Raw genomic sequence first — 21,979 nt, 5'->3', positions numbered from 1 at the left:
TTTTGCCCTGGGATGCCACAGGGAACAAATTTGTCTTTCATGCATATGACAATTACATCCCACCATTCTGAATTTTTCTACTCTTTGCCAGACTAAACATCCCTACTGCTTTCCCCTCCATTCTTCATATGGTGATCATCTTAAAAGAATTGTGGGCTGGAGGTGTGAAAGAAATACCCTCAATGACAGTGCTGTAAATGCCACAACTCCCTAAACTGCCTCAGAGAGGTACATAAACGTCCCAGTTTGACCTGTAGTAAAACCAAGACACTGGAAAATCAGGCAATGCAGAGATTCAGGGTCCATATCAAGATTTGAAACCACTCTCCCAAGTTCCAGAGGGGCTGCTCCCACTAGGTGCATCCTCCCTGGGTCCATCCCAGGACTACCTGTTTGCGTGCTGGGTCCCTGGTCCTGCATGGATTCCCAAGACTGGGGAGTTTGGCCTAGTGGTGCTCTGATGGCCCCATGTGGGGACGTTATGGTGGCACTTTTCAACAGTCACTGCAAACAGTGAAAAAATGCCAAGGTGACAGAAATGAGTCCTCTTGGTACAGCCCCTGTGGCATTACCAAGAAGGTGTGAGTATGGTAACTTAGGAAAAAAGACTCGTTTACCCTGAATTTTTCCATCAGGAAGAAGAGAACAATGCAAGTAATCTTTCTGAAGCCACTGCCTGCCAGCAACACTGCCCTCAGCTTAATGTGCCCCTGACAAAGGAGGGCTCCCATTCCCAGAGGAGACTGTGCAGCGCGGCTCTGATGCTGATGCCAGGAGAGATGCACCTCGTGGGTAAGTTCAGCGTGGATATTTCACAGGATCCCTCAGATCTTCCAGATCTGGTCTCAAATAATGGTTCATTCTGAAAACTCTGGGTACTTTGCTATAGCTAATCTATCTTATCCACTGCTTTCACAATTACAAAGGAAAAGGTCCTTATTGTAAAATATCTAGAAAATACATGTATGTATAAAGAAAAAATTTAAATGGCCAGGAACAATCACTGCTAACAATTCAGTGCCTAGGTTTGTACACATATATTTATGTAAAATAATGTTCATTTCATGTTTCATACACAGTTTTGTACTTTTTTCTTATTTAATATTGTATCATGAGCATTTTGTCATACCGATTCATTGAGATGATGGCTCTAAGGATGAATCACATTCCTTCTTCAGTGGCTTATTCCTCAGTCAGGAAACCTTGTGTGTGCCAGGCACTGCTCTAGCCTTTGGGATACCGTAGTAAACAAGATTCTTTTGCTTATAATCTGGTGGGAGAGGCAGAAGTGGGCACCAGTCACCGCAAAGGTGATGAGTATGCTGAGAGCAGACAGAGTATCACACCTACATGTGACAGGGACCTGGTGTGTGGCTGGCGGGCGGTAGGCAGGAGCTTCGCTGGGGAAGCCATGCTTAAGCAGAGTCCTGAGGGGTGAAAGATGGAAGGGGTCAGATTCCTGAGGGAGGAGCTAGAAACATCCAGAACTGTTAAGTGGATGTAGGGCTAACTCCAAGGTTTCTTGCTTGAGCGGCCAGGCTGGCGGCCCCAGGACCAGCCTCCTGGGGAGGGAACTTGAGGTTGTTCCCATTTTCCCATTTTTGCTGCTAGTCCTGCTGCAGTGACCATTCTTATGCATGAGTCTGCCAGCACCTCTGCTTATGTCCCGGGGATTCAGGAATCACAGCGTCAGGGGGTGTCCCAGTTTTTGAGGATTTGGCATACATACACATATGACCAGATCACCTTCCAGAGAGGCAAAGGGGTGGGGAGTATCTTTCTGCAGCCCTCCAACAGCAGCAGCGACAGTGACGACAGCACTGATGGTCGTGTGCTGCTCTCCTGATGTGGCAGGCATGGTTCTCGGCCCTTCACGAGTCTTTCCTTATTAAATTCTCACAAGGCCACTCTGAAGAAGGTGCTGGTACCTCAGCAGAACTGGAAGAGACATAGAGCTTAACTAACTTGCCTGCTGCCACCCAGCAAGTGAGCAGTGGGGCTGACACTTCAGCCCGGGCAGTTGGACCCCACATTGTGGACTTCCCACACAGAGTGGCATTTTGTTTAATGTGGCCAGTTGCATATTTTCTAAAAATGTGTATTTCTTTGAACACTAATCAGAATATTTTAATATTTTTTCTCTTTTGTCACGTTTTGGGACATGCTTGTTTGTGTGTGTATGGTGTGTTGAGGGCTTGGTGTGGTGTGTGTTTAGGTCTGTAGTGTGTGTGTATGTGTGTGTGCATTGTGTGGTATATTTGTGTGTGTGCTTGTGGGGAGTATCTCTGTGTGGAATGTGTGTGGGTGTGGTGTGTGCATGAATATGGGTGGGACAGAATATGTATGCGGTATGTGTATGTGTGTGTGTATGAGAGAAGGTGTGTGCATGCCTGTGGGGAATATGTGTGTGTGTGTGTACATGGGGTGTGTGTGTATGGGGGGTGACTGTGTATTTGTGGGCTTTGCCCATTTCTATCTGCAAAGTCATATGGATCCGGAGTCGTGTGGCTCACTGGGAACCTGAGCAGTTTGTTTCTGAAGTGATCTCTGGCTCTGTCAGGTGGGGAGAGCAGCACGTACATTTTGCTCTGGGGAGAGCACAGTGGGGAGACGGGAAAGCTGCACAGAGCCTGCTCCCAGCCCAGCTGGCTGTGCCGGGTGAGTGTTTGTTGTGGGCTGTACTCCACAGCTGCATCTGCAAGAATCTTCCTGGGGGCACATCTGGTGTCCGTCTGCCTGTGAGCTTCCTGCTGCACGATGAGACCTGAAGGACAGCCCAGGGCCTCTCCTGTGGGCCCGGCAGGAGCGGTGTGCCCCTGCACGGTGAGGAGGCCTGGTTTAAGTCCCGCAGTAAGGAACAGGGAGCCTCGTCCTGCTTTTCTCTCCCATCCTCTGCCCAGGGAGCAGGTTTTGCGGGCCTTGAAACAGCCTCTCATTCTTCTGGCACTTTTCTTGCTCCGTTCAACATACAGACTCTGTGGAGCATTGGCAGGTAAGAGGCTTCCTCCATATTGAACACAAGAGAACACAGGACAGGATAGGAAATAGTAACGAATCCCATACAGGGCCAAGAACCCACATTCTTAGGAGGTATTCCATGGAGTCTTGGTAAAGCCGGGGACGCGACCCCGGGCCCCAGCCCGGCCCCCTGGAACATCCCTTGCTAAGCGCCTTCCGGAGGGCGCTCCGCGCAGGCCCAGGCTCTCTCCAGTCGGGGCGCTGTCTCTTCCGCCTCAGCTGGGGAGGGGCTGCGGAGGGAAACCCTGGCCCGAACTGCAAGTACAGTTGTAAATGGAGTGAATCTTTCTGTTTTACCGGAACCAGATGTATAAATGTACCAGGAAAAAGGAAAGCCAAAGGTTAAAAAAGCAGACTACTGCCATAAGGAGCAATGAAGTTTTACTGCCATGCTTTGTCAGTGGCGTGGTTTAGGAGCTAAAACTGCTCTAGACGCAGTCTCCAGGACAGTGGAGGGCAGAGGTGCCTCCTGCCTGGGAGGACAGGCAGCCCCGTGCGGGCCCAGGGCCGAGTGCTGCCAGGCTTCCCCTGGCTGGCCCCCTGGGCGCTCGAGCCCTCATTGTGGACCATGTCTGCAGTTGAGAAGTTTGTCCATGCCTTGGATTCTCTCCCACCAGCCTGTCTCCTCTGTGACTGAAGTCCTGCCGTTGACCAAGTACCCGGAGAGTGACCCTCCTTCAGTATTGCTCTCCCTGGCAGCCGTGCTGCTGTTGTTCATGTTGGTCACTCCCCCATTAGCACGGGCAGCTGTACCCGATGCCCCTCATGCATCGCTTCAAAGCGTCTTGGCCCCCACCTTGTGACCCAGTGCCTACTGCAGTGGCCAGTTCCACGGACACCAGTGGGCTCTGATAGGTGCAACCTGATGGGACCTCGCCTCAGGCTCCTGTAGTGTACTTATCTCTCGATTCTTGGTTCTGGGTGTCTCCTATCCCTTCAGGAAATCTCTTGGCATATACACATGTACACATTTACACCTGGAAGTTTGGGGGGCTTAATGCCTATGGGCCCCCCAACCAATGGGGGACAAGAATTGATGGGTAGTGTTCTGCTTTTGTCTCCCCGGCAGACAGTTCTCAGACACCACTCTTAAATTCCTCAGAAAGTCTCTCAGAAAGGAGTACCAACTGTCTGTATTGATAGCCATGTGTCAGTGGGTGATGATAACAATTATATGCAATAGCATCTTAATCACTCAGATTGTGGCCTCTGAGGACTGGATGAGGTGCAGGTAGCCAGCGAAGTGTCGGGAGATGTGGTAGCCATGGCATGTGATCAGCATGGAGACAGTTTTTGCTGTAAAGACTGTGGGATCGGCCAAGTGTGGTTACCTGCTGGGCTCAAACAGCCAATTACCAACTCAAGGCACACTGTGAGAGCCGAAGGGCCTCTGTGGCAGCTTTTAAGGAGACAGTTATCACCTGCAGTCTGCAGAGTAGACGGCACTGAAAATAAGACCCATGATCTAATTAAAAGTTTAGCAGAACTATGAACAATGTGGAATGTACAGCCTTGACAGGTCTCCCATGTCAAATTCAGAGTGCTGATAGGAAAGAGCAGGCCGCTGAGGTTAGAAATGGGGCCACTAGGGTGGATAAGCCCAAAAATCTTGACAAGCTCAAGATAGCCAATTATCACTCATGACTTGGGGGGTCAGTTCCTGGCAAGGACACCTGGAATCCATCCTCACAGTGCCAAGTAAGCTTCTTGGAGCATGAGCACAACAGTAGATTTTAGTAAATGAGATGAACATGCTGGAGTTGCTCTTGCATACTGAGGAAGAGATGGGAGGGCTCAGGGCCACTGAGCAAGTAGCTGTGACAGTGGAGTACACAGCATAGGGAGCAGGGGTCTTCTGGCACCTCATTCAGAGACACTAAAGATATTTTTGCTTATAGAGTGCCCTCCCATCCTTGGAGCCTGAGGACAGGATTGTGGCAGAACCTACATGGGTCAGGGAGGCACTGGGTGAGTGCCCTGAATCATTTAATACCTGGGAGACCTCAGACCTGATGCTTCCAAGTCCCAGCTCGTTTGGCTGTGTGCTATGTGACATGGTGCATGGACTGTTGCATCATTACAGTGAAAGCAAAGGAAAGCACATGACCCTGGCCCATGGAACCAAAAATTTGCTACAGAATACAGTCATGGTAGAAGGTAGGAGGGGCTGAGTGAATCAACACAGAGTGATCTGAGCTCCCATTCATCACTCGTGGTAGTTGGATTCTTTATATCCTACCAATTTCACAATTAGCTATAGAGGGGCTTATTTTATAGTCAAGAAGGACTATTATATATTGTTTAAGAACTTGCAAACAAGTCCTTGCCCACCTCCCCTCTCCCCCAACCATTAGATGTCCAGCCTGACTTGGGTGTCGACACCTCTGGAAGCCTGGCCAGGTCCTGGGAGATGTGAAAGGTCTCACACAGTCTCAGGCAGGCATGCTGGGCAGAGGGAGGTTGGATGATTCACACCTACTGGGTGGCAGGCACTGTAGGAGAACCCTATGGGAGCAGCACCAGTGTGAGATGCAGGCTGGAAGAAAGCCCAGTGGCCGTGGGATGTACAGTCCTGTTACTCGCTCCCAGGTAATGTCCTCGAGAGAGCAGTAAGCCAGCGAACATCTGTCCCATCACACACATCCACTGCCTGTGTTCTCCCCTTCCTGCTTCCAAAGCCCGACCTGCCAAGACAAACGCAAGGCCCTGTCCACATCCTGAGACAAGTGCTGTTAATTTAATGTATTGCTGGAGACAGGCTGAATGTGCTGACTGAACATATTCTAATAATTCAGAGGGAAAAATCCATATTGCAAATTACCTCACTTAGTTTAACTTTACAAGAACTATTTATTCCGCAGGAGCTGCAGTGTGTTCATCATTTTCATTCTGCTCAAAGCAGTATGAAATGGCCCACAGATGAATTAGGGAATGTTTTTCCCCTTCCAGCCATAAAAGGAGGGCAGGAGAGAATGTGTACACACAGAATCCTGTTAAAATAATTGATTCAGGTGGTGGCTTTGATCGTTACATCTGAATACTCTTCATGTTTGGCAAATTGGATGGTGTCCCCCTCCCTGCGACAGAAAAGAGAACCATCTGTCACCCAGGCTGAAAAAGATCCATCTATCTCCGGATGTTCAGGCCTCTGCTGTGAGCTTGGGGAGATGGGGAAGTCTGAACAGAGGGCTTTCTGCCTGCAGGGACAGATGCCACAATGCAAAAGAGCATAAACTGAATGTCCTCCGGAAATTCAGATGACAGGGTCATTACCTGTCTCTTAGAAATACAGGCAAGAGGGGATACACAGCCTGCCTGCCTCTTCTGTGCCTGACATTGCAGCATCATTGGGTTTTAAGCGGGACCTGATAAGGCACATCCATATTCCATTTTGCAGGTTGAGGTTCTGAAGCCCAGGGATGTTCAGTAGGTGGCTTGGTATCTCATGGCTGGAAGAGGGCAGATCCAAATCCAAGCCCTCTGACCGCAGGTCTACTCCCCTGCCCCCTGTCCGTTACACTTGAGGTGGGGAGAGTAGGGGTGGGGAGATGGTGGAGAAAGATTAAGACAAAGACACAACATAAAGGAGGGACTTGGTATTGCCATTTTATTCACTGGGTTCTGGTTGTTTTATATTCCCTTGCTCCTTCTTTCTGTCTTGGTTTCTTTGAGATCTTCTGTAGTGGCATGCTTCGATTCCTTTTCTTTCTCTTTTGAGTATCTATTATAGGTTTTTATTTTGTTGTTACCATCACCCTTACATAAAGCATCTTATATTTGTAACAGTCTGAGTTTATTTTAGCTTCAGATGCACACAAAGCTCTGTATTTTTAAACCTCCCCACCAACATTTCATGTTTTTGATGTCACAATTTCATCTTTATAGTATATATCCATTAACAAAATATTGTAGTTACTGTTTTTAATTATTTTGTCTTCTAGCTTTTATAGTACAGTTATAAGTGATTTTTACCTATCACCATTATACTACTAGAGTGTCCTGAATTTAACTATATATTTACCTTCACCAGTTTTATGCATCCATATATATATATATGTTACTAAGCAGTGTCATTTCCTTTTAGATTGAAGAACTCCCTTTAACATTCCTTGTTAGGGCAGTCCAGTGTGAGGAGCTCCTCCAGCTTTTATTGGTCTGGGAAGCTCTTTATCTCTCCTTAAGTTTAAAGGACAACTCTGCTGGCTAAAATATTGTTGGTTGGCAGCTTTTTCTTTCAGCACTTAGAATATATTGTCCCACTGCCTCTGGCCTGCAAGATTCTCTCTTCTCCCATCTCTCACTCATATAGCTCCCAACACCATCTTTCCAAACATAGGTCATGGCAGGCATTTTCCATTTGGTCCCACTGTCTACCTAAAGCCTCTAGCCTTCAAGGCCCTCTTAGCATTGGGAGTTAGTGAACCTCCTTTCTCAAACATGCCAGACATTTTCATTCTATATGTGCATTTATGTTGCTGTTCCAGCCTGGCATGTCTTCTCTGGTTAAAAAATGACAGTCAACCTAAATAAAATTGGACCTCTAGTTCTCCTGGCTGGAATTCATCACCCTTTCTTCTTTGATCCCTTAGTGTTTGGTGCCTCCAGTATAGCATTTATTTCACTTGGATTTTGTATTTGTTTATATTCCTCTCACTAAATTATATGCTTCTTCATGGCAGAAGTCATTTCTTCACATCCTTTGGATGTTGATTGGCTATCACTGTGCACAAGTCATGGACTGTAATATTATGTGAGATTCACATTTAACAAAGCATAGCCCTTTACTTTAAGAAGTGTGAAGTCCATATTTTCAACACATGTGCTAGAAAGAAATCTAATATCTTAGGTATATAAAGAGCTCTTACAGATCAATAAGAAAAGATTGAACATTTCTATAGGAAATAAAGGTAATTTCAGATGCTGCTGGTGAGAGCCTTCATTGTCACCATGTTTCTGGTGGGCAGTTTGACACATTTGAAATAGTATAAACTTTCATTCAGTAATTCCATGTTAAGGAGTGTCACCTCATGGAACAATTAGAACATACACAAAGATGAAATACCATTGTGCTTACCCTTATTGTGTTAGCAACAAGGTGATTTATACTATTAAAAAATGGAAATGGCACATCCATAGAATAGAATGTTTTGCAAAAATAAAAATCAGGTTTTCAAAAAGTATATTTAACCACAGAAAAATATCTAGGATAAAATATGAAAAGAAGAGAATATACACAAGAACCCACTTTGATACCAAAATGCCTCACTAAGAAGTGCTATTTTGTTTTTAAGATTGTAGTCCTTAACATTTTCAATAATGCTTATGTCTATTCATTTTAAAGTCAGAAAGAAATCTGTGAAAGAATGTTTAGTCTAAAAGGAGAGCAAAGGCAAATACAGAAAGGCCCAGGGCCAGGAGTCAGCCAGGACACACCAGTACACCCCAATATGTCCCAGTACAGCCACTGGCAATTTGATTGGTTGGAGTCCTGACATACTAGACATTAAAAATATTTAATATCTCCCATGCAAATAACTACAAAGACAGAAAATGACAAGTTTCTTGAAGCCCAGATAAAGTGTTTTAAAAAATGATACTCAATGAAAAAAATTTATTGACAACTGTTATGGAAATGGAATAGACCATCATACTCTATAGGAGTTTAGACTCACTGAGCTTAAAAGCTGGAAAGAATCTTAAAGATCAGCAACGTCACACATGGATAAAATAAGGTTCAGAAGCATTCACCCACTCATCCAAGGTCCAAGAGGTAGGCTGGTGTTATGGGCTGAACTGTCTCCCTCCCAACACCCCAAAATTCATATGTTGAGGTCCTAACACCCAGTTCCACAGAACATGACTCTATTTGGAAATAGGGTCGTTGTAGATGTAATTGGTTCAGTGAGGATGACAACCTTAGGGTGGGATTCACATTGCCCTTGAATGTATGATTTTCTAATTAAGACTAAAATAGTAAGCCTGTGACCCACACTTTCATCCCAGGCATTTGGCTGCTCTTCTTATACTCCTCTTCCAGGTCCAGGTGTTTGAGGCTGGAACACTGGGTCCAGGACTTTTAATTCAATCCAGGTTATGTATGGAGTCCTCTTACCATTAAGGTAAAGGAAGGAGCTGTAAGGGATGGTGTCTGGCTTGGTGGAGCTTACCCTAGTGTACGAAGCAAGACGCACTCCCAGGAGGAGAGGCAGCAGCACCGCCCCACACACGGTGTCTCACCACCCTCAGAACGCAGACAGGGTGAGAAGTCCATAAGTGGGGGGTGTTGTCACCACCAACAGAAAACTGAGGTCTCCCACCCTGTCCAGCCCCACACTGCTGTACTCCTCCCTCAAAGCCACCCAGACCTCAGAAGTACCGCAGACACAGAGCGTCGGGGGAGTTGATGAGCTTGTGCCTAAAGGTCACATTGGAAGTTGAACTCCTTAGGATGAAACAAAGCAAAAATATAGATAAGCCCCTGTGACACAGCCTCTCTAACGTGAAGTTAGAGAGGCAGGTGAGGGTTGAGTAGAGATCTGGAGCCCTATGGCTCTCAGCCCCTGTGCTGATGCTGGCAGCCCTGTTCCCCTGCCCCAACCCCCTTGGCAAGATTCTGGGAGCATCTTAGATGGGCCCTCAGCCCCTGCCTGGATCACCCAAGGAACCAGGCCCACCATCTTGTGACCCACAGAACCTTTGAAAATGGAGTCTTTTTACAAAGCAGCTTTACATACAGACTCTTCTGGAAACTGCTACCTCAAACTGTATGAGGAAAAAAAGAGAAACCCACAAATTAAAGTCCCTAATACATTTTATACATAGTTTGTGGTTTTATAGTCACTTTAATCTTTTTTTCCCCCCTAAACTCCTTCAGAGATTGGGGCACCAGCTGAGCCAGCACACAGTTGTACTCCTAAGCAACAAGCTTGTAAAACTAGATGCTGGACCATGTCCATAACAGTTCTGTAGCATCTGCACAAGCAAAGGGTGACAAGGTATATTAAAACAGATTCACATAACCATTGCTGTGTGGTGTGTCAAAGAGGTGCTTTATTAAAGTCTTATCAGGATAAATCTGACTGCTGAATGTTGTTTTCCTTCTGTCTCCACATCCCAGGCCGACATGAGCAAGCCCAGCTGTCCCAGAGGCTGCCTGTGTCTGCCTGGGTCCTTCCCGAGCTAAGCCAGTGGGCTCCTTGTCATGGGCTGGGGTCACCCAGGACAAAGGCTGATAGCGACAGAGGTGAGCTTTCTCCAGTTTCTTACAGTTCAGCACCGGATTTCATGACACCAGCGTCTCATGGATCCAGCCAGCCACCCACACTGGCCTCCCAGCAGGTGGTTAACCCATGCCTGCTGGGACCAGGCATTGGGTTTTGTTTTTTCCCAAGACCTCAATTGCAAACAAAGAGTAGAATTGTGTCTTTGGGGCTGGATTTGACCCTCTCTTTTCTGAGGGAAGCCTGAGACCCATGACCAGGACAGCCTAGCCCAGGAAAAATGGAGTTAATCTAATTACATAGCTTTATAACCTAATCTGAAAGTGTTAACACTCCTGTAGGTGTGAAAACACAAGAATATGCATGGAGTTCATCTGTGCAGCCATGGTGAGAGAGCCTGGCCTTTGGAGTCAGAGGGCTGGTCTGAGGCTGGCCATGTCAGCCCTGTCCTCACCCCAGGCTGGCCTAAGGCCCTGAGGTATGAGGGGCAGTCAGAGCTCAGAGCTGGGGGGACTTTGCGATTTTACAGTCCTGCACAACTCCTTCCACAGGGGTCCTTGGTCAGTGTTCTTACTGCAGGCCTCCCCCCACCAACACCCTGCTGAAAGGCACAGGACTGTCTTTGTGAACAAAAATGTTACAAAGTCACACCAGGGAGTGGGTCCTAATGAAGCAGCACCACTTCTGTATTCCCTGACCTGAGCATTAAGCCTGCTGAAAAATTAGAAACAGGTGTTTGTGAAGTGACCCTCCTCTGCCAGGGGGATTCTCAGTGACAGGTTGTGGCCCCATCAGCCCTGTGGTGCCTTGGTGGATGGGTGGGCCACCAGGGCACACAGGGGCAGAGGTCCAGTCCTGCTTTCAGCCAGCAGGAGAAGAGGGGCAGAGCCAATCGCAGCTGCAGCTGGGGGGCCGTGGCTCTCCTCCCAACACTCCCCAACAGGACCAGCTCGAAATCCTCGCCTTGTCCATGGACTGCCTCCAGAAGGGGTCTCAGGCCAGATACACACTTGGCAGGTGGGAGGTCTGGACACACAGGATTCATGAGAGCCTTGGAGCGGATGTATCTGCCAGCAGGCAGCTGGGCAGGGGAGAGGGGCGCACCTTTGTCTACTCAGGGGACACCCCCACAAGAGCTCAGCCACCGAAAGCCTGGCAGCTCCCTCTGGGTTGGGCTCTCGTCACGTCAGAGCCTGTGCTTCAGGCCAACTACCATGTCTGTCACCGTGAAGAGGACGATAAGGCTGCTGGTTTTGGTGCAGACAAAAGGGAGTTTGTTATTCTCTCAGACAGCTCTGCCAGCAGCCCCAGGGCCAGACTCAGCCCCAGACTCAGCCTGTCCTTTGGGGCCAAGCATCTTATGGTCTGAAAGCCATTAGGGTGAGTGCAGATCAACAACAGGTTGTACCACTGGGGCCTGGCAGCAGGCTCTGGGGACCCACACTCACCCTCACGGCTTGTCTAGGGCACAGCCCACATCCAAGGACACTGAGGCCAGAGAGACAGTCTTGTGACCTCACGATTGGAGGTGCCTAACTGGCACTGAGCTCTTTACTGCACCAGCCTGAAGAGAATGGAGGGAGGGAGGAATTCCAAACAGGAAGCTGGGGTGAACAGGAGGAAGAGTCTGGCAGGCAGGGTGACAGTGCTGAGCCAAGGAAAGGAGTTTCCCCAGGAGGTGGGGTTGAAAACTGCAAAGAGGTGCAGTATAAGTCTGGGGAGAGGAAATCCCAGGGCAAAATACCTCGAGAACCAAAATCAGTCAAAGGGAGAAATAAAGTTTAAAATCCATTTATTGCTTACAAACTGCAGTCCAGGCCCTTCTCTTTCCTGCTCCAGCAGAAGCAAAACTGGCCCCTCCCCTCACCTCTCAGGTACAGATAAGCCCTCCTTGCCCAGGTAATTACCCATTGATTTGCAGATTAACTTCTCTCCATCCCTGAGCATATGCAAAGACACTAAAACCATGCATCTTTCCACCTCTGAATGCCTATTGATATGCAGATGCACTAAAGCCAGGTGAGATATTCTGGAAATATTACAATTTTACCCACAGGCTACCCCACCAGAAATTTTGCTGTGACATACAATAGCAACAGCAATAAAATCAGTATAATCCTCAAGCCAGAGTATTCAGCCTATGCAGATTAAGTAAATGTGCTTTACAGCACAATCTCTCACTAAGCACAAAATATGTTTAATACACTAACACACTATTATTATTACTTGCTACAGTTATATACTAACAACCATGCTAGATTACTCACAACACTTTTACTGAACATTAGACAAAGTCAGGCCTCTTTTTAAGCATTTTTTCTTGACAACAGCAATAAAATTATGATAATTCTCAAGGCAGAGGATTCATCTAGGTTCAAAGTCCCATGCAGATTAGGTCCAAAGTTCTTCCATTCCAGCCATCATGCGGCAGCTGCAGCCAGGGGACGCATCCAGGCCACAAGGACTGTAGAAGCAAATAACTGTGATCTGTGGGGGTCACTTTGCTGTTACTCCAGAAATACACAGGAGGCCAGCTTCCAGGCCTTTTCCCCAAGGTGCCAGAAGAGTCAGCCATCGCTGGTCCATGTGTCGAAATGTCCACTGCCAAGTCCATTTTATTTTTAATTGCTGCACCCATCCTTGTAATACATGTCCAATAAAGTGGGTGACTTGATTGCTTTTAATCAACTGTGGCCAGCCATAGGCTGCAGAGAGACGCTCTAGGCCCCTCTTGGCAGTTTGCTGATCTGCACAACATGCAGGGCACTCCTTCAGGGCTTGGCTGACTTCTTCAAAGGTCAATGGCAAGCCCCACCAACAGGCTACAGCCCACATTATCTTTTGCCCCACATGCAACAAATGCTGATGTAGCTATTGGGCCATGTAATTCTGGGGAGAGGAAATTCCAGGGCAAAATACCTCTAAAACCAAAATCAGTCAAAGGGAGAAATAAAGTTTAAAATCCATTTATTGCTTACAAACTGCAGTCCAGGGCCTTCTCTCTTTCCTGCTCCAGCAGAAGGAAAACCAGACCCTCCCCTCACCTCTCAGGTACAGATAAGCCCTCCTTGCCCAGGTAATTATCCATTGATATGGAGATGAACTTCTCTCCACCCCTGAGGATATGCAAATGCACTGAAGCCATACTTCTCTCCATCTCTGAATGCCTATTGATATGCAGATGCACTAAAGCCAGGTGAGATATTCTGGAAATATTAGAATGTTACCCACATGCAGTCTGACCAAGACCTTGATGTAGCCACAGGGCTGGAGGTCCTGGTGGCTCAAAGGACTGAAGCCACATTGTGGTGCTCTGCAGTGGAAGGCAGGCCAGGATGACAGTGACATGGTGTCCTGGCACAGGAGTCGAGGGAGAGTAGCCACCCCAAGTAACCGGGTCCCTGGTGAGGAACAGCTCTACCCTCGATTCTCCTCAGTGCTGCCCGGTGACATCAGAGGGAGCCTCACCTCATGCCAGCGGGACCCCAGCACACCTTCCTCACAGCTAATCCTCCTCCCGACAGGTGGCGGGAGCAGGCCAGGCTCAGAGGCTTCCTCAGGCAGCAGCTCTGTTTTGACGGCACTGTCGGGTTTTCACTGCATCATCTTCTGTATCTGATGTGTGATACGACTTTTCCCATTTCGTATTATAATGACATTTCCTTATAAACTAATTTATTGAAGTGCAACTGTGAGTTCCCTTAAGGAAAAAAGATGGAGCAAATAGCAGACTACAGGTGCTTTGTGGATATGGCGAAAATCATCAAGATAGTACATGGTGGTGGGAGGCCCTGGCACAAATCATGTTCCACAAAGGAATGAAGCTGGCAAAGGTCCTGGTGGAGGGAGGCTCCTGGAGTCAGTCTCAAGGGCTGGCTGGGCCCCTTCCTGAGGCCACAGCAGTGGGTCTAATTTCTCCGGCCTTCATGGCTCTTTGCAAAATCCCCTAGCAGAACAACCAGCCCGTGTCAGGTGCTCAATCCATATCACTTAAATCTGAATTTATGCCACTTGGTGAGGTTTTTGGTACCTGCTCTCTGATAACAGGATAATATTGTCAGTATGAAGCAATGTTACCAAAACACCAAAATTGTGGCCCCTTGTCCTGATCCCCTGATCTCAGGGGCACCAGTCAAGACAGCAGCAGGCCCTGAGCTGGCTTCTGGTTTGGTGAACCCCCTTTCAGGCCTCAAGCTGTTTGGGAAGAAATAACCACAGAGAAATGCAAATCATTATTATGCCATGTTAAGCGTGCAAACCCTGGTCTGTGGTCCTCCCTAGCATGGAGAGGCAGACAGAGGGGAGAGTGTGATTCAGTCAAAGGAAACCAGCATGGCAGTAATGCTGTGCAGACATGCCCCGGGTAAGGGGTAGATCTGTCTTCCATTTCCCTTCTTGATCCCATAAAGAAGGTAAGAAGTGTGGGGAATGTAAACTAGTGTGTGCTCTTACCGAGTAGCCTGCATTCAAATGAAGGATGAAAATCTAATGTTTTGGGTATTGAAAAATGTATGATGTTCTGAAGGCAAGATATTTATCATTCATGTTCTTCCTCATTTCCCCCAGGAGAATCCCATCACTGGTTATTGCTCTGTGCTCCCTGTGCAGAGTCCCCATGTCTCCACCAGAAGAAAAATGGTTAAAACAACAGGCAGCCTGTGGGGTTTGCCTTTAATTGAATAGTCTAGGAGGCAGGAATTAACTTACAATCTGACCAAAACTAAAGTTCAAATTTAATTGAATCCACATATGTCCACCTTCCTTCCTTTCTTATTAGCTTTCTCTGGGTTCTTCTTCCTTTTGGCTTTCCATGTGAGAGCAGTTTCTCTCAGAAACGTTAGGAAAATGAATTCAGGGCGAATATATGGCTGCTTCTGGAGTATTCCCCGAGTCTGAGGCAGAGAGTCCTGGCCCTTCTTAATCCCCTGCAGTGTATCCATGAGGCAGGGCCCAGATCAGCACCAAGTCCAACCCCTCGATGTGTGCGAGGGGCCCATGGTGCTGCACAGGTGGGAGGGGAACTGGAGAAGGGAGGGAAGAAGAGAGGGGAGGAGAGGAGGACCCTGCCCCCACCCCGCCCCCACCCCGCCCCATCTGACTCAGACCTGATGACACAGACACACAGACCACGAAGGCCTGAGGGGCTGGGAGTGCAAGCAAAGGCCCTGGGGCTCATTAGGCTTGAGTCCAGCTCGTTTGCTTGTTGGCAGGCAAGTCTCTGTCCTTCTGTGTCTCTGTCTCTGTCTCTCCTTCTTTGTCTCTGCCCCCACCAGCATCACCTCCCTCATACAGGAGATACTCAGTACACCTGACATCACACCCTCCACACAGCCATGGGGTGCACAGCCCTGCTGGCGGCTGTGTTCTGCAAGGCTCCCTGGCTCTGAAGGAGACTGGCTGATACAGTTTCCAGAGAAGATTTTCAGAATCTCAAGGCTTTCCAGGAATTTGGGGTCTGTAAATGCAGATCAAGAATCAGCAATATAATGTAGACAATTACAGAAAAACCCATCTTTATCTCCAGATAATCAACCCAGAGATGATGGAATCTGCTCATTTTTAAGTTCTGCTAGAGCCAGCCACTATCGGACACTCGCAATATCCTGTCTTCCCACCGTCCCACCTTACGTGAGAAGTTATAAAACTTGCCTCAGAGCTAATCTTAACACCAGTACTCATTCCACCACATCACACCACTTTTTCCTTTTGCTCCCCTTTTGGTTAAATCCAACCACCACCTATAAGCCCCCTTTTCTTCCAAACCCTCTAGGGAGACAGTGGTTTGCTGCAGAGGCTCATCAGCCCCCTTTAATTTAGTGAAAGAGTGGGCCTTTTGTCTGTGCACCTGTCCCAGCTCTTATAACTCAATTAAAATGCAGTCCACTGCCTGGAGGTGTAAACGTGTTCCTTGTGGCTAGAGACTGTCTACAGAAAGAGGCACTTGGAGTAAAGATAGTCCTAAAAGTAGCTTAAAGGCTTAGAGCACAGTGGAAAATCAGCTTTCATCATTAGAGGGGCTGTCGAAGGGCAAACTACAGTGACTGCTCCAAACCAGTAAATACTACGTCGGCATCAAAATCAAGGCAACTGAAGTACGATGACCAAATTCACAAAGGAGGGGAGGGCAGCTCAGTGTTCTGTTGGTAAAACCGATGCTGGATTACCCAAAGGGGTTCAGCCTGCCTCAGTTACCACATCAGGATCCCAAGGCCCCATTCCAGACAGAAAAGAATGTCCCCGGTCCAGAAGGCCCGGCAGCAAAGAGAAGCGGTCATTAGAGCCTCGCCAGCTGCAGTCACCTTGACCTTCTCCTTGCCTGCCCACTGAGCCCTGACTCTTACACATTCAAGGCCTGGGTGTGGTCAGAGGTCTCCAAATTAAATCGTGCAAAACAAGAGCTTTGCTGATGTCTTAAAATTTCTAGAGTGACCTAATTCTCTGTGTCTGTTTTTCACACTTTTCTGGGTTTTTTTCCCTCTCTTGTTTGAAGAGCAAAAAATGGCTGGACTGAGATCAAGCAGTTCGTCAGGCCAAGAAACCAGAGAGGCTGTGCAGGCTTAGAATGCCGGGCAGAAAGCTCTCCTGGTGCCGGCAGCAGCGGCAGGGAGGCTGCGCCGGGAGCAGCCACGCCAGAGCCCTGGGAGAGCCCTGGGAGCCCCTCACTGCACCCGGCGCAGCAGGACCCACGCTCAGGGCTCTTCCGGGCGCTGCCCCATGCGTCCCTCTGTTTCTTGCCCCAGCCCTCTCCTCGGAGGGAAGAAGCCCCTCCTCTCTACTTGCCGGATCCGCGTTCTCGGGTGGACTCACACCGGGGCGAGGATGGGCGGCACTGGGTGGCCCTTGCCTTCACCTGTCCAGAAGCCTACAGCCCCGTGGGTCCGCTCTGCCCACTAGGCCTCCAGGATTCCCGTGACAGATGGGAAAATGAGCTAAATGTTCTCAGAGACTTGCGCAGGATCACTGAGGCAGCAAGTGCAGAAGCCCCAATAGAAACACTTTTTTCTAGGTCTAAAAAGAAGTTACATGTAAATCAGAAAGATTACATTGTGTTTGGTTTTTCTATCATACTTTGAGTGGTGAGACTATTTGAAAGAACACTGGTGACTCCTGTGTGACCCCTAATTAATCTGTTCAATAGACTCAGGGTCCCATTGTGCATCCCTTAAAGTGAGGCCCCTGCAGGGGCCTAGCTCCCACTGACTTGGGAATGAAAGCCCTGACCAAGCATCTAGAAGATTCTAGAAGCTTCCAGCCTATCCACTCATTGAATGGGTACCCTTGTCATCCCCACTGTCCTTATCCCTGCCCCTGCCCCCCATCCCCCACCAAACATACATACACACACACACACACACACACACACACCATTAGACTGATGAGGACAGACAAGCCCAAAATCTTAATTAACCTGAGGAGTCCTCCCAGAGGGGTGGTGGGAACATTGGGTCCAAACCCAGGGAATCTGGTCCTTGATCTCTCAACGCTTTGCTCTTGCCCTGTCTCTCAAGGCAACTGCCTCTCTTCTTCCCACTATTTCTGTGAGGGGAGGGGTATAGATTTGATTTTACAGCCGAGAAGCTTCAAGCAGATGACGTGCTATCCTGGATTACCCTGCTTAGAGCTGTAGCTGGGCTGGGAACCTAAAACTGCCAGACTGACTTTCAAGACACCTCATCCAAGTTTTAGGATCACCCAATAGAGGAAGAAATATTCGGGAATAAATCTCCTAGCTCTGCCTCTTAAATTTTAATGTGCACACAAATCCCCTTGGAGACAGTATGAACATGCAGATTCGGATTCTCCGATCGGAGTGGGGCCCAGCTGCTGCATGTCTCACCTATGCCTGGGTGATGCAGAACTTCCCAGTGTGAGGACGCTTTGAACAGCAAGGCCCTAGACCACAGTTTCCAGGCTAGATTCCTGGGATTTCCTGAAGATGCCTTGGGGGCTGGCCTGGGAGTTGTGTGAGGGGGTTTTGAGTCAAGTTTCCTTTGAAAAAGGATTTTTCATGCTTTGAAAAAAGTTTGACAACCACAGCCCTAAATATAATGCCCCATACATTTGGAGATACTTACTAGAATGTGTGGCAAGAAATTTCTGTCCCAAAGATCATTTTTTAATTTACTTGCTGATTCAGGGGATCAGCTGCCATATTTGGACAGTCGGCCTCCCACTGACCTCTTTGCTACTTAATGGAAAATGCTGAAGGTACTCTGCTTAGAAATAATTATATTTACATAGCCTCTGTGGCATCTCTCTCTCTTTCTCTCTGTTATACGTACTTGCAAGACAAAAAAATACTTGCTTCTGGAATTCATCAGCTCTAGCTCTTTACTTCCATTTGAGGCCAGAAGCTTCTTTTCCCCTGTGCTGAAGTTTCTTATGGGAGAGAGGGGAAAGGAAATCTAACATACAATTATCAAAAATTTGTTACTCTTACTGAAAAATCAGTCTATCTGTCCCAAATTTTGAGTGAGAGCTCACCACCAGACCAGAGGAAAAGAGAGCAGGGTATAGAGCTGGAATGGCCTTAGTATAATCCAGGGTCCTCTACCATTTCCAACTATGTTCTGCAAGAAAAGTATTCGGTGTTTAGGTAAGTGAAATCTGGAATCACCAAATTTCTCTATTCTAGGATTTCTTAGAGTATTTTATAACCTAATGTGGTTGTAATGTTCCAAAAGACAGGAACATTAAGCAGTGTGGCCCAAATTTCCTTGATCACAGAGTCTGCTTTTTATAGACCCTCTCAAGGAACGCTAGAATTCCATGGAACCCAATTCTCAGACCAGCCGACAGAACCCCACCCAGCCCCTAGAGAACCTCATGAAACCCTGGGAGTACGATGACAGAGGCTGAGGCCAGAGGGCTGCACCAACGGCCAAGTGCTTCTCCTGCAAGACTTTGTGTCTCTAGGGTGACCCACAGAGAGCCGTTGTCTATAGATGGGGGTCAGACTGGGGGTGGGTCACAGGAAGCTGGTTTGGAGAGCAGCAAGGGGAGGTGCCCAAGCCAGAGGATGTGCTGAGCTCCCAGGAGATCGGGATGAGGTGGGAGAGAGGCCCCTGGTGTATTGCAGTTGGGATCCTGGGGAAAGCAGTTTTCTGGAAAGGGTGGGCAGATAGGTGTAGCTGACTGGGGAGTTGGCTTGTCACTAAGATTCCATTCAGGCAAAGATTGAGCAGGGCCTTCAGCTGCTCCTGAGCCTCAGTTTACTCATTTCTCAAACAGGGTAATTTGATGGTGCTAAGGACCCTCTGGGTCTGGCAGCCAAAGTTTCTGGCTCATCAAGTCCCACAGTGTGATGATTGGACATCTGAGGCAAGTGAGGTAAGCCTAGGTGGCACATGGACATTTTTCATGTTAATGAAGTTTTTGTTTAAATGTGCACTGGTACTCAAGCCTATGGGTCTTTTCTGCAATGTTCTTGCTTCGACGGAGGCTGAAGCAGGTAGCCCCAGGTGCTCTGGCACTGGCTCTGCTCCTGAACTTCACACAGGTGGAAGCAGAAGTGACAAAAATGTGAGCAGGCAAATGGTGACTGCAGTCACAGATGCTCAGCAAAATCCAGAATTCCCTCTAGGAAAGAATGTCTTTTGACTGCCTGAGGGAGCTGGTCCCCCGGGGCTGGGGAGGCGTGACTGTGAGGTCACAAGCTCACAAATCCCTGCAGCTCCCCAGTTCCCTCCAGCCAGCAACCAGGTGAGCCACACGGCAGCTCAGCTGGTTTTCAAAACAGCAGCAGTTAAAATGTGCTCCCTGAACAGGGGCCTTTTTTGCCCTGCTAACCTGAATCGTTGGGACCCAGACACCAAGCCAAGAACTGCACCTCTCCTGACTACACCTGATTGTCCCTGGAAGTGACAGATGCCCAAGGATGTGCAAGAGAGTCTGGGGAAGAAAAGAAAATGCCAGAATGTGCGCGGTTTCCTGCCCATCCAGCTGCCTTATGATTCGGCATCTGTCCCTTTGGATTCCAAGACCCAGATTTAATTCACAGGCTCGATTATTTTAATGCATACTGCTCCAGAGTATACCTTGTGAAGCTGTATTTAAACCAACTGTAAGAGACAGCTCCTTCAGTTAACTCAAAGTAGGTCTCTCTTTGACCCCTTAACACTGCAGTTTATTGTGACACGGGAGTGTGCACACGCAAATAGCCAGGCTTAAATAATGCAAAACTTTCTATTTTCTGACCATGACTCCAACCTGGGTTAGGCTAGAGGGCTTTGCCCATTTATCACTCTCCTACCAGGAATTATAATAGTCACTGGGCTCTAGTGTGGGCTCATTATGTGTCAGGCACTATTCTAAGAACTTAGCACTTATTAACTCACTAAACCCCATGAGCCAGGAATGGTTATCAGTTCCATTTTACAGGTGGGGAGAGGTGCAGAGGGGCCAAGTAATGCCCAAGGTCACACGGCCTGTAGATCACAAGCTGGGCTTTAGTCTCTTAACTGGTCTACTGCCTCCCCACAGAAAAAGTTCAGGGCTTATATTCATTCTTGTCACATGCTCAAAAATACAAAATTAAACTAAAAACAAACACCAGATATGTGGATCTCCACAGTCAAATTTCAGTGGAGATTTAAGTGACCAAAAAGGTTCCTCTAGAATAACATGAGAATCTACACATCTAGAGCCTCTCCAGGTTACTGGGTTTTAGAAATGCAACCAAATACCTGAGGAATAGGATTGAGGAATGGGGACAGGAATTCCAAGCCACCCAGTGGGAAGAGGCCTGCAGCGGGCAGGGTGGCAAGGGGAGGGAGGGGGTGGGAATCCTCAGTCCTTTGCCTTGGGGTTCGATGTGGGAGAGGGAGCCAGCTCGGCTCTTCCATGCAGAGCAGCTCGGGGTCCAAGAGTGGGCATTGGGGTCAGGCGGGAAACCACTTCGACCTGCTCTTTATCGGCCCCAACGGACCGGTTTTATGCAGAACTGTAAATGCTGTTCAGCCACTGACCTGTCCTTTGGACCTGGATGCAGGCTGGCCCTGGGGCCACACAGAAAGCAGAAAGCTGGTGTATGGTTGGCAATATTGTGTGTTCATGCTGGTCAGTGTGCAGCCTCCTACCCACCTTGGCCCACGTGGTACTTGGTCACTAGGCCATCACTGATGCTCCTAGCCTGCAAAAAGTCCTATAGTCAAGACAAAGTGGGCTGGGGACCTGTCCCCTGATGCCATAGGAGCTGGTAAAGAGCCAGGCTGAACAGCTTATACAGCCCTGAACAACAGACTTCCCTAGGCCTTGGAGGGTAAAGTGGGTCTAACCTCACCTGCCCTCAGGGCTCAGCCTTGAGCCTCTTCTGGCCATGCCCACTCCCCTGACAGTGGTGCTGTCTATACAGTGAGTCCAACCTTCTGTCTCGGGCAGCACGTCTCTAAACCTGATGGTATGTACAACTGCCTGCTGACATCTTCACTTGGGTGTTTAATGGGCATCTCAGACTTCACTCTGATCACCAGCACACCAGACCTTTTCCCCACCTCAGCTGATGCCAACTCCATCCTCTGGGGCACTTGGGCCCACACCCTTGAAGTTATGATTTCTTTCTTTCACACCTGACATCCATCCAGTCCACCAGCAAATTCTGTAGGTTGTCTGCTCAAAACAGATGCAACTCACGCCACATTAGCATCCAGATTAAGACCCTGCCTTCTGCCTTTTAGAGATCTCTGCAGGAGTCTCTTGGCCTCTGCCCTGGCTTATTGCTTTTCAGGGTGTTCCCGCAGAGG

At 48.3% G+C, this 21,979-nt stretch overlaps 1 long non-coding RNA gene across 7 annotated transcripts in view; it reads left to right on the top strand.

Annotated features, from left to right (window-relative positions):
* The window catches only part of LOC140847770 (uncharacterized), a 37,002-nt gene that overhangs the window by 2,839 nt on the left and 12,184 nt on the right, over positions 1-21,979 (top strand). The window contains exons 3-4 of one of the 7 annotated variants that reach the window (XR_012127927.1): positions 636-2,992; positions 10,136-21,052. This is a non-coding gene — a long non-coding RNA (uncharacterized lncRNA). Of the gene's footprint in view, positions 1-635; positions 21,053-21,979 lie in introns of those variants that run through there. The other 6 variants (XR_012127930.1, XR_012127928.1, XR_012127929.1 and 3 more) reach the window with 6 other exon arrangements.

Source organism: Manis javanica, chromosome 2 (assembly GCF_040802235.1).
Source record: "Manis javanica isolate MJ-LG chromosome 2, MJ_LKY, whole genome shotgun sequence".
Classification (NCBI taxonomy): domain Eukaryota; kingdom Metazoa; phylum Chordata; class Mammalia; order Pholidota; family Manidae; genus Manis; species Manis javanica.
Note: the sequence above shows the minus strand (reverse complement) of the source record. Positions and strands in the feature narration are given on the sequence as shown.